At 43.7% G+C, this 16,102-nt stretch overlaps 1 long non-coding RNA gene across 1 annotated transcript; it reads right to left on the bottom strand.

The window, feature by feature from the left end:
* Positions 1 to 8,286: 8,286 nt before the first annotated feature.
* Positions 8,287 to 14,649, bottom strand: LOC125963928 (uncharacterized). The gene is made up of 3 exons (XR_007476380.1): positions 14,565 to 14,649; positions 11,405 to 11,486; positions 8,287 to 8,326 (listed from the first exon to the last, which is right to left on the bottom strand). It is a non-coding gene; the product is annotated as an uncharacterized LOC125963928 (long non-coding RNA).
* Positions 14,650 to 16,102: the final 1,453 nt, after the last annotated feature.

Here is a 16,102-nt window from a genome sequence, read left to right as displayed (position 1 = left end):
TGAAGTCTCACTGCCCCCCGGTCAAAAGGGCCATCTGAAAAAAGTGTAAAATCCAGAAAGTCAGGATAGGCCATGGAGAACTGGGAGCCTTGTTATGCTGGTGGGCGGGATGTAAATTGCCAACAGCCACTCTGGAGAAGTGTATGGTGTTTCCTGAAACATCTAAAAAACAAAGCAACAGAGCCTAGGGCACTTCCACTTATGGTCCTATAGCTTAGGGAAATTAAAATCAAAAAGACACAGCCACCAAAAAGTTTGGGACGGCTCTGTTTACAAGAACCTCATTTACGGTACAAGTTCAATATCGCAGAAAGCGAAAAATGAATAAAGAAGTTGTGGTACTTACGTACAATGCAATATCACTCAGTAATGAAATCTATGTCATCAGGCCCGTAGCAGCATAATGAGTGGATTCAGGTACGATGAGTCTAAGTGAAATAAGTCACACAGAAAAAGAAACATCATAAGATATCACTAATACACGGAATGTAACCTTGGCTACACAGGAACTGAATTACAAAACACAACAGGGGCTCAAATATAGAAAACCAACTTATGCTTGCTTAAGGGGAAAGGTGAGTTGGGGTGCTGCATAAAACCAGAGATTGAAATTAGCACAGATACCATTCCATTAGCCAAATAAGTAATAAAAAAAGAGCTACTCCTTGCTCAACGAAGTGGACTCAACACTCCATATTAAACGCCTAAGAATATACCTGGCTAGTAAGAATCTTAAAACCTGTGGATTTATATGTCTCCGAAAGAGAATCAGTCGTGTGTACAGCGGTATAAACGCAGCAATGATAGGACTGGTGAGGTTTGGTGAGCAAATGCAGACCCTTTGAAGTCATACTGCATGGTACCCCTTCCATGGGTCTCAACTCTCCAGGTTGAAGGGATTCTTCCTTCAGCTAAAACATGCATGTGGAACCCAGAGAATGATCCACCGTGTGATCAGGAAATGTGTTCAAATGTGTCTCAGTTTTTGTCCCCTGGTACTCGGGTGCAACATTCCAGACGCTTTACTAACACTCTCCCCACTTAGAGAGTCAGTGCCTTTAACCTCGTGTTTGGCCCAGTTTGCAATTTCTGCCCAAGATGAACAGCAATAGGGAGAACCAATGAGAGACTAGCTGGAGGTTTCTGGAAGGGCAAATTTAAATCTCATTTCCCACCATGAAGAGGAATTAGCCAAAGGCTCAGCGTGCCCTGTCGAATCCAGATTACGGCCTGAAGCAATCCTACAGTGTTGCAGTCAACTCACAAGAAAGCGAGTTGAAGAAAGGAGCTCAGGGACACTGTAATTCACAAACCTGCAGAGTTACAAATGACAGCTATCGTCCAAAAATATATTGAAGTGAGGCTGCCAAGAGGACTTGAAAGTGGGGCCGAATTGCAGGAAACCGATTTCAGGAGGTAGACTGGAATTGCATTTAAAGCATAGGAAAAGAGGCAGAAGGTCCACAATGATGCACTTGGCCAAAAAGGGAGTATGCGTTTTTTCCTGAATATATTCAGGAAAAAACGCATACGCCCTTTTTGGCCAACCAAGCAAGCTTGCAAAGGAAATCTGCACTACAATGAAGTCTCAGTTCCCCCCAGTCAAAAGGGCCATCTGAAAAAAGTGTAAAATCCAGAAAGGCAGGACAGGCCATGGAGATCTGTGAGCCTTGTTATGCTGATGGGCGGGATGTAAATTTCCAACAGCCACTCTGGAGAAGTGTATGGTGTTTCGTGAAACACCTAAGAAACAAAGCAACAGAGCCTAGGGCATTTCCACTTATCGTCCTATAGCTTAGGGAAACTAAAATAAAAAAGACAACCACCCCAAAGTTTGGGACGGCTCTGTTTACAACAACCTCATTTACGGTACAAGTTCAACATCGCAGAAAGCGAAAAATGGATAAAGAAGTTGTCGTACTTACGTCCAATGCAATATCACTCAGCAATGAAATCTATGTCATCAGGCCCGTAGCAGCATAATGAGTGGATTCAGGTACGATGATTCTAAGTGAAATAAGTCACACAGAAAAAGAAACATCATAAGTTATCACTAATACACGGAATGTAACCTTGACTACACAGGAACTGAATTACAAAACACAACAGGGGCTCAAATGTAGAAAACCAACTTATTCTTGCTTAAGGGGAAAGGTGAGTTGGTGTGCTGCATAAAACCAGAGATTGAAATTAGCACAGATACCGTTCCATTAGCCAAATATGTAATAAAAAAGAGCTACTCCTTGCTCAACGAAGTGGACTCAACACTCCATATTAAATGCCTAAGAATATACCTGACTAGTAAGAATCTTAAAACCTATGGATTTATATGTCTCCGAAAGAGAATCAATCGTGTGTACAGCGGCATAAACGCAGCAATGATAGGACTGGTGAGGTTCGGTGAGCAAATGCAGACCCTTTGAAGTCATATTGCATGGTACCCATTCCATGGGTCTGAACTCTCCAGGTTGAAGGGATTCTTCCTTCAGCTAAAACATGCATGTGGAACCCAGAGTATGATCCACCATGTGATCGGGAAACGTGTTCAAATGTGTCTCAGTTTTCATCCCCTGGTACTCGGGTGCAACATTCCAGACGCTTTACTAACACTCTCCCCACTTGGAGAGTCAGTGCCTTTAACCTCCTGTTTGGCCCAGTTTGCAATTTCTGCGGAAGATGAACAGCAATAGGGAGAACCAATGAGAGACTAGCTGGAGGTGTCTGGACGGGCAAATTTAACTCTCATTTCCCACCAGGAAGAGGAATTAACCAAAGGCTCAGCGTGCCCTGCCGGAAAAACACGAGGGCCTGAAGCAATCCTGCGGTGTTGCGGCCAGCTCACAAGAAAGCGAGTTGAAGAAAGGAGCTCAGGGGAACTGTCATTCACAAACCTGCAGAGTTATAAATGACAGCTATCGTCCAAAAATATAACGAAGTGAGGGTGCCAAGAGGACTTGAAAGCGGGGCAGAATTGCAGGAAACCGATTTCAGGAGGTAGACTGGAATTGCATTTAAAGCATAGTAAATGAGGCAGAACGTCCACAATGATGCACTTGGCCAAAAAGGGCGATTGCGTTTTTTCCTGAATATGTTCAGGAAAAAACGCAAACGCCCTTTTTGGCCAACCAAGCAAGCTTGCAAAGGTAATCTGCACTACAATGAAGTCTCTCTTCCCACCAGTCAAAAGGGCCATCTGAAAAAAGTGTAAAATCCAGAAAGTCAGGATAGGCCATGGAGAACTGGGAGCCTTGTTATGCTGGTGGGCGGGATGTAAATTGCCAACAGCCACTCTGGAGAAGTGTATGGTGTTTCCTGAAACATCTAAAAAACAAAGCAACAGAGCCTAGGGCACTTCCACTTATGGTCCTATAGCTTAGGGAAATTAAAATCAAAAAGACACAGCCACCAAAAAGTTTGGGACGGCTCTGTTTACAAGAACCTCGTTTACGGTACAAGTTCAATATCGCAGAAAGCGAAAAATGAATAAAGAAGTTGTGGTACTTACGTACAATGCAATATCACTCAGTAATGAAATCTATGTCATCAGGCCCGTAGCAGCATAATGAGTGGATTCAGGTACGATGAGTCTAAGTGAAATAAGTCACACAGAAAAAGAAACATCATAAGATATCACTAATACACGGAATGTAACCTTGGCTACACAGGAACTGAATTACAAAACACAACAGGGGCTCAAATGTAGAAAACCAACTTATGCTTGCTTAAGGGGAAAGGTGAGTTGGGGTGCTGCATAAAACCAGAGATTGAAATTAGCACAGATACCATTCCATTAGCCAAATAAGTAATAAAAAAAGAGCTACTCCTTGCTCAACGAAGTGGACTCAACACTCCATATTAAACGCCTAAGAATATACCTGGCTAGTAAGAATCTTAAAACCTGTGGATTTATATGTCTCCGAAAGAGAATCAGTCGTGTGTACAGCGGTATAAACGCAGCAATGATAGGACTGGTGAGGTTTGGTGAGCAAATGCAGACCCTTTGAAGTCATACTGCATGGTACCCCTTCCATGGGTCTCAACTCTCCAGGTTGAAGGGATTCTTCCTTCAGCTAAAACATGCATGTGGAACCCAGAGAATGATCCACCCTGTGATCAGGAAATGTGTTCAAATGTGTCTCAGTTTTTGTCCCCTGGTACTCGGGTGCAACATTCCAGACGCTTTACTAACACTCTCCCCACTTAGAGAGTCAGTGCCTTTAACCTCGTGTTTGGCCCAGTTTGCAATTTCTGCCCAAGATGAACAGCAATAGGGAGAACCAATGAGAGACTAGCTGGAGGTTTCTGGAAGGGCAAATTTAAATCTCATTTCCCACCATGAAGAGGAATTAGCCAAAGGCTCAGCGTGCCCTGTCGAATCCAGATTATGGCCTGAAGCAATCCTACAGTGTTGCAGTCAACTCCCAAGAAAGCGAGTTGAAGAAAGGAGCTCAGGGACACTGTAATTCACAAACCTGCAGAGTTACAAATGACAGCTATCGTCCAAAAATATATTGAAGTGAGGCTGCCAAGAGGACTTGAAAGTGGGGCCGAATTGCAGGAAACCGATTTCAGGAGGTAGACTGGAATTGCATTTAAAGCATAGGAAAAGAGGCAGAAGGTCCACAATGATGCACTTGGCCAAAAAGGGAGTATGCGTTTTTTCCTGAATATATTCAGGAAAAAACGCATACGCCCTTTTTGGCCAACCAAGCAAGCTTGCAAAGGAAATCTGCACTACAATGAAGTCTCAGTTCCCCCCAGTCAAAAGGGCCATCTGAAAAAAGTGTAAAATCCAGAAAGGCAGGACAGGCCATGGAGATCTGTGAGCCTTGTTATGCTGATGGGCGGGATGTAAATTTCCAACAGCCACTCTGGAGAAGTGTATGGTGTTTCGTGAAACACCTAAGAAACAAAGCAACAGAGCCTAGGGCATTTCCACTTATCGTCCTATAGCTTAGGGAAACTAAAATAAAAAAGACAACCACCCCAAAGTTTGGGACGGCTCTGTTTACAACAACCTCATTTACGGTACAAGTTCAACATCGCAGAAAGCGAAAAATGGATAAAGAAGTTGTCGTACTTACGTCCAATGCAATATCACTCAGCAATGAAATCTATGTCATCAGGCCCGTAGCAGCATAATGAGTGGATTCAGGTACGATGATTCTAAGTGAAATAAGTCACACAGAAAAAGAAACATCATAAGTTATCACTAATACACGGAATGTAACCTTGACTACACAGGAACTGAATTACAAAACACAACAGGGGCTCAAATGTAGAAAACCAACTTATTCTTGCTTAAGGGGAAAGGTGAGTTGGTGTGCTGCATAAAACCAGAGATTGAAATTAGCACAGATACCGTTCCATTAGCCAAATATGTAATAAAAAAGAGCTACTCCTTGCTCAACGAAGTGGACTCAACACTCCATATTAAATGCCTAAGAATATACCTGACTAGTAAGAATCTTAAAACCTATGGATTTATATGTCTCCGAAAGAGAATCAATCGTGTGTACAGCGGCATAAACGCAGCAATGATAGGACTGGTGAGGTTCGGTGAGCAAATGCAGACCCTTTGAAGTCATATTGCATGGTACCCATTCCATGGGTCTGAACTCTCCAGGTTGAAGGGATTCTTCCTTCAGCTAAAACATGCATGTGGAACCCAGAGTATGATCCACCGTGTGATCGGGAAACGTGTTCAAATGTGTCTCAGTTTTCATCCCCTGGTACTCGGGTGCAACATTCCAGACGCTTTACTAACACTCTCCCCACTTGGAGAGTCAGTGCCTTTAACCTCCTGTTTGGCCCAGTTTGCAATTTCTGCGGAAGATGAACAGCAATAGGGAGAACCAATGAGAGACTAGCTGGAGGTGTCTGGACGGGCAAATTTAACTCTCATTTCCCACCAGGAAGAGGAATTAACCAAAGGCTCAGCGTGCCCTGCCGGAAAAACACGAGGGCCTGAAGCAATCCTGCGGTGTTGCGGCCAGCTCACAAGAAAGCGAGTTGAAGAAAGGAGCTCAGGGGAACTGTCATTCACAAACCTGCAGAGTTATAAATGACAGCTATCGTCCAAAAATATAACGAAGTGAGGGTGCCAAGAGGACTTGAAAGCGGGGCAGAATTGCAGGAAACCGATTTCAGGAGGTAGACTGGAATTGCATTTAAAGCATAGTAAATGAGGCAGAACGTCCACAATGATGCACTTGGCCAAAAAGGGCGATTGCGTTTTTTCCTGAATATGTTCAGGAAAAAACGCAAACGCCCTTTTTGGCCAACCAAGCAAGCTTGCAAAGGTAATCTGCACTACAATGAAGTCTCTCTTCCCACCAGTCAAAAGGGCCATCTGAAAAAAGTGTAAAATCCAGAAAGGCAGGACAGGCCATGGAGAACTGGGAGCCTTGTTATGCTTATGGGCAGGATGTAAATTGCCAACAGCCACTCTGGAGAAGTGTATGGTGTTTCCTGAAACACCTAAGAAACAAAGCAACAGAGCCTAGGGCACTTCCACATATGGTCCTATAGCTTAGGGAAATTAAAATCTAAAAGACACAGCCACCCCAAACTTTGGAACGGCTCTGTTTACAAGAACCTCATTTACGGTACAAGTTCAAAATCACAGAAAGCGAAAAATGGATAAAGAAGTTATGTTACTTACGTACAATGCAATATCACTCAGCAATGAAATCTATGTCATCAGGCCCATAGCAGCATAATGAGTGGATTCAGCTACGATGATTCTAAGTGAAATAAGGCACACAGAAAAAGAAACATCATAAGATATCACTAGTACACGGAATGTAAACTTGGCTACACAGGAACTAAATTACAAAACAGAACAGGGTCTCAAATGTAGAAAACCAACATATGCTTGCTCAAGGGGAAAGGTGAGTTGGGGTGCTGCATAAAATCAGAGATTGAAATTAGCACAGAAACCGTTCCATAAGCCAAATATGTAATAGACAAGAGCTACTCCTTGCTCAACGAAGTGGACTCAACACCCCATATTAAACACCTAAGAATATAGCTGAGTAGTAAGAATCTTCAAACCTATGGATTTATATGTCTCCGAAAGAGAATCAAGCGTGTGTACAGTGGCATAAATACAGCAGTGATAGGATTGGTGAGGTTCGGTGAGCAAATGCAGACCCTTTGAAGTCATATTGCATGGTACCCATTCCATGGGTCTCAACTCTCCAGGTTTAAAGGATTCTTCCTTCAGCTAAAACATGCATGTGGAACCCAGAGTATGATCCACCATGTGATCGGGAAACATGTTCAAATGTGTCTCAGTTTTCGTCCCCTGGTACTCGGGTGCAACATTCCAGACGCTTTACTAACACTCTCCCCACTTGGAGAGTCAGTGCCTTTAACCTCCTGTTTGGCCCAGTTTGCGATTTCTGCGGAAAATGAACAGCAATAGGGAGAACCCATGAGAGACTAGCTGGAGGTGTCTGGACGGGCAAATTTAACTCTCATTTCCCATAAGGAAGAGGAATTAACCAAAGGCTCAGCGTGCCATGCCGGAACCACACTAGGGCCTGAAGCAATCCTGCGGTGTTGCGGACAGCTCACAAGAAAGCGAGTTGAAAAAAGGAGCTCAGGGGAACTGTCATTCAGAAACCTGCAGAGTTATAAATGACAGCTATCGTCCAAAAATATATTGAAGTAAGGCTGCCAAGAGGACTTGAAAGCGGGGCAGAATTGCAGGAAACCGATTTCAGGAGGTAGACTGGAATTGCATGTAAAGCATAGGAAAAGAGGCAGAACGTCCAAAATGATGCACTTGGCCAAAAAGGGCGTATGCGTTTTTTCCTGAATATATTCAGGAGAAAAAGCATACGCCCTTTTCGGCCAACGAAGCAAGCTTGCAAAGGAGATCTGCACTACAATGAAGTCTCACTGACCACCGGTCAAAAGGGCCATCTGAAAAATGTGTAAAATCCAGAAAGGCAGGACAGGCCATGGAGAACTGGGAGCCTTGTTATGCTGATGGGCGGGATGTAAATTGCCAACAGCCACTCTGGAGAAGTGTATGGTGTTTCCTGAAACATCTAAAAAACAAAGCAACAGAGCCTAGGGCACCTCCACTTATGGTCCTATAGCTAAGGGAAATTAAAATCAAAAAGACACAGCCACCCCAAAGTTTGGGACGGCTCTGTTTACAAGAACCTCGTTTACGGGACAAGTTCAATATCGCAGAAAGCGTAAAATGGATAAAGAAGTTGTGGTACTTACGTACAATGCAATATCACTCAGCAATGAAATCTATGTCATCAGGCCCGTAGCAGCATAATGAGTGGACTCAGGTACGATGATTCTAAGTGAAATAAGTCACACAGAAAAAGAAACATCATAAGATATCACTAATACACGGAATGTAACCTTGACTACACAGGAACTGAATTACAAAACACAACAGGGGCTCAAATGTAGAAAACCAACTTATTCTTGCTTAAGGGGAAAGGTGAGTTGGTGTGCTGCATAAAACCAGAGATTGAAATTAGCACAGATACCGTTCCATTAGCCAAATATGTAATAAAAAAGAGCTACTCCTTGCTCAACGAAGTGGACTCAACACTCCATATTAAATGCCTAAGAATATACCTGACTAGTAAGAATCTTAAAACCTATGGATTTATATGTCTCCGAAAGAGAATCAATCGTGTGTACAGCGGCATAAACGCAGCAATGATAGGACTGGTGAGGTTCGGTGAGCAAATGCAGACCCTTTGAAGTCATATTGCATGGTACCCATTCCATGGGTCTGAACTCTCCAGGTTGAAGGGATTCTTCCTTCAGCTAAAACATGCATGTGGAACCCAGAGTATGATCCACCATGTGATCGGGAAACGTGTTCAAATGTGTCTCAGTTTTCATCCCCTGGTACTCGGGTGCAACATTCCAGACGCTTTACTAACACTCTCCCCACTTGGAGAGTCAGTGCCTTTAACCTCCTGTTTGGCCCAGTTTGCAATTTCTGCGGAAGATGAACAGCAATAGGGAGAACCAATGAGAGACTAGCTGGAGGTGTCTGGACGGGCAAATTTAACTCTCATTTCCCACCAGGAAGAGGAATTAACCAAAGGCTCAGCGTGCCCTGCCGGAAAAACACGAGGGCCTGAAGCAATCCTGCGGTGTTGCGGCCAGCTCACAAGAAAGCGAGTTGAAGAAAGGAGCTCAGGGGAACTGTCATTCACAAACCTGCAGAGTTATAAATGACAGCTATCGTCCAAAAATATAACGAAGTGAGGGTGCCAAGAGGACTTGAAAGCGGGGCAGAATTGCAGGAAACCGATTTCAGGAGGTAGACTGGAATTGCATTTAAAGCATAGTAAATGAGGCAGAACGTCCACAATGATGCACTTGGCCAAAAAGGGCGATTGCGTTTTTTCCTGAATATGTTCAGGAAAAAACGCAAACGCCCTTTTTGGCCAACCAAGCAAGCTTGCAAAGGTAATCTGCACTACAATGAAGTCTCTCTTCCCACCAGTCAAAAGGGCCATCTGAAAAAAGTGTAAAATCCAGAAAGGCAGGACAGGCCATGGAGAACTGGGAGCCTTGTTATGCTTATGGGCAGGATGTAAATTGCCAACAGCCACTCTGGAGAAGTGTATGGTGTTTCCTGAAACACCTAAGAAACAAAGCAACAGAGCCTAGGGCACTTCCACATATGGTCCTATAGCTTAGGGAAATTAAAATCTAAAAGACACAGCCACCCCAAACTTTGGAACGGCTCTGTTTACAAGAACCTCATTTACGGTACAAGTTCAAAATCACAGAAAGCGAAAAATGGATAAAGAAGTTGTGTTACTTACGTACAATGCAATATCACTCAGCAATGAAATCTATGTCATCAGGCCCATAGCAGCATAATGAGTGGATTCAGCTACGATGATTCTAAGTGAAATAAGGCACACAGAAAAAGAAACATCATAAGATATCACTAGTACACGGAATGTAAACTTGGCTACACAGGAACTAAATTACAAAACAGAACAGGGTCTCAAATGTAGAAAACCAACATATGCTTGCTCAAGGGGAAAGGTGAGTTGGGGTGCTGCATAAAATCAGAGATTGAAATTAGCACAGAAACCGTTCCATAAGCCAAATATGTAATAGACAAGAGCTACTCCTTGCTCAACGAAGTGGACTCAACACCCCATATTAAACACCTAAGAATATAGCTGAGTAGTAAGAATCTTCAAACCTATGGATTTATATGTCTCCGAAAGAGAATCAAGCGTGTGTACAGTGGCATAAATACAGCAGTGATAGGATTGGTGAGGTTCGGTGAGCAAATGCAGACCCTTTGAAGTCATATTGCATGGTACCCATTCCATGGGTCTCAACTCTCCAGGTTTAAAGGATTCTTCCTTCAGCTAAAACATGCATGTGGAACCCAGAGTATGATCCACCATGTGATCGGGAAACATGTTCAAATGTGTCTCAGTTTTCGTCCCCTGGTACTCGGGTGCAACATTCCAGACGCTTTACTAACACTCTCCCCACTTGGAGAGTCAGTGCCTTTAACCTCCTGTTTGGCCCAGTTTGCGATTTCTGCGGAAAATGAACAGCAATAGGGAGAACCCATGAGAGACTAGCTGGAGGTGTCTGGACGGGCAAATTTAACTCTCATTTCCCATAAGGAAGAGGAATTAACCAAAGGCTCAGCGTGCCATGCCGGAACCACACTAGGGCCTGAAGCAATCCTGCGGTGTTGCGGACAGCTCACAAGAAAGCGAGTTGAAAAAAGGAGCTCAGGGGAACTGTCATTCAGAAACCTGCAGAGTTATAAATGACAGCTATCGTCCAAAAATATATTGAAGTAAGGCTGCCAAGAGGACTTGAAAGCGGGGCAGAATTGCAGGAAACCGATTTCAGGAGGTAGACTGGAATTGCATGTAAAGCATAGGAAAAGAGGCAGAACGTCCAAAATGATGCACTTGGCCAAAAAGGGCGTATGCGTTTTTTCCTGAATATATTCAGGAGAAAAAGCATACGCCCTTTTCGGCCAACGAAGCAAGCTTGCAAAGGAGATCTGCACTACAATGAAGTCTCACTGACCACCGGTCAAAAGGGCCATCTGAAAAATGTGTAAAATCCAGAAAGGCAGGACAGGCCATGGAGAACTGGGAGCCTTGTTATGCTGATGGGCGGGATGTAAATTGCCAACAGCCACTCTGGAGAAGTGTATGGTGTTTCCTGAAACATCTAAAAAACAAAGCAACAGAGCCTAGGGCACCTCCACTTATGGTCCTATAGCTAAGGGAAATTAAAATCAAAAAGACACAGCCACCCCAAAGTTTGGGACGGCTCTGTTTACAAGAACCTCGTTTACGGGACAAGTTCAATATCGCAGAAAGCGTAAAATGGATAAAGAAGTTGTGGTACTTACGTACAATGCAATATCACTCAGCAATGAAATCTATGTCATCAGGCCCGTAGCAGCATAATGAGTGGACTCAGGTACGATGATTCTAAGTGAAATAAGTCACACAGAAAAAGAAACATCATAAGATATCACTAATACACGGAATGTAACCTTGACTACACAGGAACTGAATTACAAAACACAACAGGGGCTCAAATGTAGAAAACCAACTTATTCTTGCTTAAGGGGAAAGGTGAGTTGGTGTGCTGCATAAAACCAGAGATTGAAATTACCACAGATACCGTTCCATTAGCCAAATATGTAATAAAAAAGAGCTACTCCTTGCTCAACGAAGTGGACTCAACACTCCATATTAAATGCCTAAGAATATACCTGACTAGTAAGAATCTTAAAACCTATGGATTTATATGTCTCCGAAAGAGAATCAATCGTGTGTACAGCGGCATAAACGCAGCAATGATAGGACTGGTGAGGTTCGGTGAGCAAATGCAGACCCTTTGAAGTCATATTGCATGGTACCCATTCCATGGGTCTGAACTCTCCAGGTTGAAGGGATTCTTCCTTCAGCTAAAACATGCATGTGGAACCCAGAGTATGATCCACCGTGTGATCGGGAAACGTGTTCAAATGTGTCTCAGTTTTCATCCCCTGGTACTCGGGTGCAACATTCCAGACGCTTTACTAACACTCTCCCCACTTGGAGAGTCAGTGCCTTTAACCTCCTGTTTGGCCCAGTTTGCAATTTCTGCGGAAGATGAACAGCAATAGGGAGAACCAATGAGAGACTAGCTGGAGGTGTCTGGACGGGCAAATTTAACTCTCATTTCCCACCAGGAAGAGGAATTAACCAAAGGCTCAGCGTGCCCTGCCGGAAAAACACGAGGGCCTGAAGCAATCCTGCGGTGTTGCGGCCAGCTCACAAGAAAGCGAGTTGAAGAAAGGAGCTCAGGGGAACTGTCATTCACAAACCTGCAGAGTTATAAATGACAGCTATCGTCCAAAAATATAACGAAGTGAGGGTGCCAAGAGGACTTGAAAGCGGGGCAGAATTGCAGGAAACCGATTTCAGGAGGTAGACTGGAATTGCATTTAAAGCATAGTAAATGAGGCAGAACGTCCACAATGATGCACTTGGCCAAAAAGGGCGATTGCGTTTTTTCCTGAATATGTTCAGGAAAAAACGCAAACGCCCTTTTTGGCCAACCAAGCAAGCTTGCAAAGGTAATCTGCACTACAATGAAGTCTCTCTTCCCACCAGTCAAAAGGGCCATCTGAAAAAAGTGTAAAATCCAGAAAGGCAGGACAGGCCATGGAGAACTGGGAGCCTTGTTATGCTTATGGGCAGGATGTAAATTGCCAACAGCCACTCTGGAGAAGTGTATGGTGTTTCCTGAAACACCTAAGAAACAAAGCAACAGAGCCTAGGGCACTTCCACATATGGTCCTATAGCTTAGGGAAATTAAAATCTAAAAGACACAGCCACCCCAAACTTTGGAACGGCTCTGTTTACAAGAACCTCATTTACGGTACAAGTTCAAAATCACAGAAAGCGAAAAATGGATAAAGAAGTTGTGTTACTTACGTACAATGCAATATCACTCAGCAATGAAATCTATGTCATCAGGCCCATAGCAGCATAATGAGTGGATTCAGCTACGATGATTCTAAGTGAAATAAGGCACACAGAAAAAGAAACATCATAAGATATCACTAGTACACGGAATGTAAACTTGGCTACACAGGAACTAAATTACAAAACAGAACAGGGTCTCAAATGTAGAAAACCAACATATGCTTGCTCAAGGGGAAAGGTGAGTTGGGGTGCTGCATAAAATCAGAGATTGAAATTAGCACAGAAACCGTTCCATAAGCCAAATATGTAATAGACAAGAGCTACTCCTTGCTCAACGAAGTGGACTCAACACCCCATATTAAACACCTAAGAATATAGCTGAGTAGTAAGAATCTTCAAACCTATGGATTTATATGTCTCCGAAAGAGAATCAAGCGTGTGTACAGTGGCATAAATACAGCAGTGATAGGATTGGTGAGGTTCGGTGAGCAAATGCAGACCCTTTGAAGTCATATTGCATGGTACCCATTCCATGGGTCTCAACTCTCCAGGTTTAAAGGATTCTTCCTTCAGCTAAAACATGCATGTGGAACCCAGAGTATGATCCACCATGTGATCGGGAAACATGTTCAAATGTGTCTCAGTTTTCGTCCCCTGGTACTCGGGTGCAACATTCCAGACGCTTTACTAACACTCTCCCCACTTGGAGAGTCAGTGCCTTTAACCTCCTGTTTGGCCCAGTTTGCGATTTCTGCGGAAAATGAACAGCAATAGGGAGAACCCATGAGAGACTAGCTGGAGGTGTCTGGACGGGCAAATTTAACTCTCATTTCCCATAAGGAAGAGGAATTAACCAAAGGCTCAGCGTGCCATGCCGGAACCACACTAGGGCCTGAAGCAATCCTGCGGTGTTGCGGACAGCTCACAAGAAAGCGAGTTGAAAAAAGGAGCTCAGGGGAACTGTCATTCAGAAACCTGCAGAGTTATAAATGACAGCTATCGTCCAAAAATATATTGAAGTAAGGCTGTCAAGAGTACTTGAAAGCGGGGCAGAATTGCAGGAAACCGATTTCAGGAGGTAGACTGGAATTGCATGTAAAGCATAGGAAAAGAGGCAGAACGTCCAAAATGATGCACTTGGCCAAAAAGTGCGTATGCGTTTTTTCCTGAATATATTCAGGAGAAAAAGCATACGCCCTTTTCGGCCAACGAAGCAAGCTTGCAAAGGAGATCTGCACTACAATGAAGTCTCACTGACCACCGGTCAAAAGGGCCATCTGAAAAATGTGTAAAATCCAGAAAGGCAGGACAGGCCATGGAGAACTGGGAGCCTTGTTATGCTGATGGGCGGGATGTAAATTGCCAACAGCCACTCTGGAGAAGTGTATGGTGTTTCCTGAAACATCTAAAAAACAAAGCAACAGAGCCTAGGGCACCTCCACTTATGGTCCTATAGCTAAGGGAAATTAAAATCAAAAAGACACAGCCACCCCAAAGTTTGGGACGGCTCTGTTTACAAGAACCTCGTTTACGGGACAAGTTCAATATCGCAGAAAGCGTAAAATGGATAAAGAAGTTGTGGTACTTACGTACAATGCAATATCACTCAGCAATGAAATCTATGTCATCAGGCCCGTAGCAGCATAATGAGTGGACTCAGGTACGATGATTCTAAGTGAAATAAGTCACACAGAAAAAGAAACATCATAAGATATCACTAATACACGGAATGTAACCTTGACTACACAGGAACTGAATTACAAAACACAACAGGGGCTCAAATGTAGAAAACCAACTTATTCTTGCTTAAGGGGAAAGGTGAGTTGGTGTGCTGCATAAAACCAGAGATTGAAATTACCACAGATACCGTTCCATTAGCCAAATATGTAATAAAAAAGAGCTACTCCTTGCTCAACGAAGTGGACTCAACACTCCATATTAAATGCCTAAGAATATACCTGACTAGTAAGAATCTTAAAACCTATGGATTTATATGTCTCCGAAAGAGAATCAATCGTGTGTACAGCGGCATAAACGCAGCAATGATAGGACTGGTGAGGTTCGGTGAGCAAATGCAGACCCTTTGAAGTCATATTGCATGGTACCCATTCCATGGGTCTGAACTCTCCAGGTTGAAGGGATTCTTCCTTCAGCTAAAACATGCATGTGGAACCCAGAGTATGATCCACCGTGTGATCGGGAAACGTGTTCAAATGTGTCTCAGTTTTCATCCCCTGGTACTCGGGTGCAACATTCCAGACGCTTTACTAACACTCTCCCCACTTGGAGAGTCAGTGCCTTTAACCTCGTGTTTGGCCCACTTTGCGATTTCTGCGCAAGATGAACAGCAATAGGGAGAACCAATGAGAGACTAGCTGGAGGTGTCTGGACGGGCAAATTTAACTCTCATTTCCCACCAGGAAGAGGAATTAACCAAAGGCTCAGCGTGCCCTGCCGGAAAAACACGAGGGCCTGAAGCAATCCTGCGGTGTTGCGGCCAGCTCACAAGAAAGCGAGTTGAAGAAAGGAGCTCAGGGGAACTGTCATTCACAAACCTGCAGAGTTATAAATGACAGCTATCGTCCAAAAATATATTGAAGTAAGGCTGCCAAGAGGACTTGAAAGCGGGGCAGAATTGCAGGAAACCGATTTCAGGAGGTAGACTGGAATTGCATTTAAAGCATAGTAAATGAGGCAGAACGTCCACAATGATGCACTTGGCCAAAAAGGGCGATTGCGTTTTTTCCTGAATATGTTCAGGAAAAAACGCAAACGCCCTTTTTGGCCAACCAAGCAAGCTTGCAAAGGTAATCTGCACTACAATGAAGTCTCTCTTCCCACCAGTCAAAAGGGCCATCTGAAAAAAGTGTAAAATCCAGAAAGGCAGGACAGGCCATGGAGAACTGGGAGCCTTGTTATGCTTATGGGCAGGATGTAAATTGCCAACAGCCACTCTGGAGAAGTGTATGGTGTTTCCTGAAACACCTAAGAAACAAAGCAACAGAGCCTAGGGCACTTCCACATATGGTCCTATAGCTTAGGGAAATTAAAATCTAAAAGACACAGCCACCCCAAAGTTTGGAACGGCTCTGTTTACAAGAACCTCATTTACGGTACAAGTTCAAAA

The sequence above is a fragment of the Orcinus orca genome, chromosome 3, assembly GCF_937001465.1.
Source record: "Orcinus orca chromosome 3, mOrcOrc1.1, whole genome shotgun sequence".
In the NCBI taxonomy this organism is placed as follows: domain Eukaryota; kingdom Metazoa; phylum Chordata; class Mammalia; order Artiodactyla; family Delphinidae; genus Orcinus; species Orcinus orca.
The sequence above is the reverse complement of the archived record's forward strand: the minus strand, read 5'-3'. Positions and strand labels throughout refer to the sequence as shown.